Source organism: Mirounga angustirostris, unplaced genomic scaffold (assembly GCF_029215605.1).
Source record: "Mirounga angustirostris isolate CCGP_5_RB_7025 unplaced genomic scaffold, mMirAng1.0.hap1 SCAF_17, whole genome shotgun sequence".
NCBI lineage: Eukaryota > Metazoa > Chordata > Mammalia > Carnivora > Phocidae > Mirounga > Mirounga angustirostris.
Genome location: NW_026991725.1, coordinates 4,630,168 through 4,633,857, shown reverse-complemented (window position 1 = coordinate 4,633,857; position 3,690 = coordinate 4,630,168). Strand labels below are relative to the sequence as shown.

The 3,690-nt window shown below is 41.5% G+C and overlaps 1 long non-coding RNA gene across 9 annotated transcripts in view; it reads left to right on the top strand.

Moving 5' to 3' along the window:
* Positions 1 to 76: 76 nt before the first annotated feature.
* The window catches only part of LOC123854321 (uncharacterized), a 31,993-nt gene continuing 28,379 nt past the window's right edge, over positions 77 to 3,690 (top strand). For 2 of the 9 annotated variants that reach the window (XR_010408588.1, XR_010408587.1), the window contains exons 1-2: positions 78 to 373; positions 647 to 824. This is a non-coding gene — a long non-coding RNA (uncharacterized LOC123854321). Of the gene's footprint in view, positions 374 to 646; positions 825 to 3,690 lie in introns of all 9 variants that reach the window. The other 7 variants (XR_010408591.1, XR_010408589.1, XR_010408590.1 and 4 more) reach the window with 6 other exon arrangements.

The following is a 3,690-nucleotide window of genomic DNA, read 5'->3' as shown; positions in this document are numbered from 1 at the left end:
GGAAGCCTGGGTACGTCGGCCTAGCGGTCCGCTCCGCGCTCGAGCCCAAGGCAGGGGGCGGGGACTAGAGGCCCCGCCCCCACTGGCCCGCGGGTCGCGCGAGCTCTCTCGACCGACAGCCCCACCGCCGCCAGCGCAGGAGGGGGCTGGAGGGCTGCAAGCGTCCCGGGCCCGAGGCCGGTTTGTGGCCTCACCTCGGGACGGGTACCCAGGTAGCTGGAGAGTCAAGAAGTCTGTCCCTCCCGCTTCCAGTGGACGACCCTCAGACCCTGTCAGAAAAGTTGTCTCGGTTGCCTGGCCTCAGGTGTCTCCCCAGGTTTGCCTTAGTTACCTGGCGCCCCAGCCTTGACCGGAAAGAGCGCGGAAGGGAGAGGTGAGTGGAGCGTTTTGTAACGAGGCTTGGTGGGTCGGCTCGCGTAGGCCCTGCGTTGGGGTTGGCCTGAGCTGGAATTTAGCCTCTTGGGAATTTCTCGTGTTTTCCTGAGACTTACCTCAGGGCCTGCTACAAGTTTACGGGAACGACCTCTAACAAGTATTAAACATCTATTAGGTATCTGGCACTGTTCCAAATACTTTATCTGTATTAACTCCTCTAATCCTCCTAAGGACCTGTGAAGTAGGTGCTGTAAATATCACCCTTTTGCAGACAAGAAACTGAGTCCTAATGAAACTGGCCCAATACCCCGCCGGTAGTAAATGGCAGAGTCGAGATTTCAACCCATACCACCAACTAACTACAGGACTGTATTCTCCTGTGGGCTTGAATACCCTCCGTGAGAAGTCAGCTATTGAAGGTGGAATTGATTTTTGGAAACAGCCTAACGGTAAGTATTTAGAGTTTGTGATAAAAGTGTGTTCATTGCAACACTCACTGTACCTTATTTACACTCTGAAGTCTTAATGAATTTGGAAAAGGAAATCATGCAAAGAGGAGGAACTATAATCTGTCCTGAACTAACTGTAGGGCTCTCAGGTGATGAGCTCTCAGGTGATGAGCTCCTGTGGTCTGATATCATGGCCACTAGCCACATGTGATTACTGAGCACTTCAACTGTGGCTAGTCCAAATTGAGATGTATTATAGGTGTAAAATACGAACTGGATTTCAAAGACTTTGTATGGAAAAAAGAATATAAAATAATTTTTAAATCTTGATTACATGTTGAAGTTATATTTCAGGTATATTAGGTTAAGTAAAATATATTAAAATTAATTTCACCTGTTTCTTTTTACCTTTTCAATGTGGCTACTAGCAAATTTAAAATGACTTATGGGGCTTACCTTGTACTTCTATGGGACAGCACTGCTCTAGAAACATAACAGTCCCAGCCGGCAGGCACTATGGATAAAAGTTGCTTGAATGGAAAACTGGAAGAAAGACCATGTAAGAGCACAAACTTGAGCATGGGGTTTCCCAAGACTCAGCAGAGGGTATCCCAAGGTGTATGTACTTCTGGCCAATTAAAAAGATTCAACAAATAAAACAAGGGTGGGGAGTGGCAGAAACAAACAAAACTAAACTAAGTGCTACTGGTAAAAACTTGTATCATAGAAATGTGTGAATTGGAATGCTTAGTCCTTGTTGCAGTTGGTATGTCAGATGCTAGTGAGTAGCCAAAACGATATGGTGCTTCCAGTAGCAAAGCAGGAAGGATATGGAAGGGTGGATGAGTGGGAAAATACCATTATAAATAGGTAACATAAATAGAATGTTTGTTGGTGTTATTTTGCATAATTTTTAAAATTTGGTGTTTTTCAAATTATAAAAATAATAGATACCTGTTATTGCAAGTGAAACAATGCAATGCAAAAATGTATTAAAGGCAAAGCGTCCCCCCTCCATTCTCCCTGCCTGAGGTACTCAATAGTGTGTACACCTTTGTAACATATGCATACACATACACAGATTCTGTATGTCTATTTACACACACATTTTTCTCCCCAAAATTAATATGTCAAATGGGGTCTCTTGGATTGAGGGCTAGTGTCTTTTTTTTTTTTCCTCCACTTGTACTTACTCCTTTCTCCCTTCCATTTTTTTCACGTTCTCTCACACATGAAGGGGAAGAAGGCATTGAGTTCTTTACAAAAATGGCATCATTTCTTACACTTCTGCATTTTTTTCTTCCTCATTCAATGTCTTGTACAGAGCCTTTTTTTTTAAAGTAAACTACTCCCAACATGGGGCTTGAACTCATAACCCCAAGATCAAGAGTGGCATGCTCTACAACTGAGCCAGCCAGGTGCCCCTTGTATAGAGCCTTCTACGTCAACTGATACAGATGTAATTAATTATCACTTCATATTCCTTGCCGTTTTTTAAAAAATATTTTTTCTCTAATTTGTAAGAGTTTTGTGTGATAGACCTTAACTGTCATCACAATACAAATTTTTTTAGCTGTTTTTGTCCATTGACTTTATTAATGGTATCTTTGCCCCTACATATAAGACTTTTAAAGATTTTATTTATCAGAGAGAGAGCACAAATAGGGGGAGCCCGATGTGGGACTCGATCCCAGGATCCTGGGATCATGACCTGGGCCGAAGTCCGATGTTTAACCGACTGAGCCACCCAAGGGTCCCCATATAAGACTTTTATGCGGTCGAGTTGTTTAAGAGCATCTTGATTGAGTCATTCTTCAAATTTTTATGTAAATATGTTTTTCTTTTATAGTGCTTTCATTTTGTCTTGGTTTAGGTATCTCCTCCACCCCTTGATTGTAGATCTAATCTCCCAAATGTTCTAAAATTTTTAATGTTTTGACAATCACATTTAAATTCTTAATGTATCTGGAATTAAGTTTTGTATATGCTATGAAATAGGGGTCCAAATATTTCAAAACACTTGTTTTTTTTTTTTTTAAGTAATCTCTATGCTTAACGTGGGGCTCGAATTTACAATCCCAAGATCAAGAGTTGCATGCTCTACCAACTGAACCAGCCAGGTACCCCAACACTTGTAATTTTTAATTTTAGGATTAGAGATTACTTATTTTGTAAAAATCCAAATATGTAACCCAAATCAGCAACTCTGAGACATATGCACCAGGCAGTTCTAAGTGAATTCAAGGATGAAACTGTGGAATTAGTAGCCCTGCTACAATGAATGATGTATGTGTGTATGATGTGTATGATGGGAGTACTGAACAAAGGAGGCAGTGTGACAACTGCTAATCAGTGGGGCTCCATAAACCGCAAAACTCATGGAAATAATATGTTCACAGAATATAAGCAAAACCAAACTATAGGGAGTAAGGTAGCATGTTTTGTAAATAATCATTCCGATTAATCTATTAGAACTCATCATAGCAGTTGTATTAGTTTGCTAGGGTTGCTATAGCAAAGTACCACAGACTAGGTGGTGCAAACAACAGAAATTTATTTTCTCACAATTGTGGAGGCTAGAAGTCTGAGATCAAGGTGTCAACAGAGTTGGTTTCTTCTGAGGCTTTCCCATTGGCTTGTAGATAGCTGTTGTCTCCCTGTATCTTCACTTGGTCTTCCCTCTGTGTATCTGTGTCCTAATTTCTTCTTTATAAGGACACCAATCATTGGATTAGGGCCAACCCACATGACCTCATTTTAACTTAATTACGTCTTTAAAGACTATCTTCAAATACAGTCACATTCTGAAGTACTGGGGGTTAGGACTTCAACGTATGAAAGCAGGGAGGGGGAGTGCAGTGGAGAC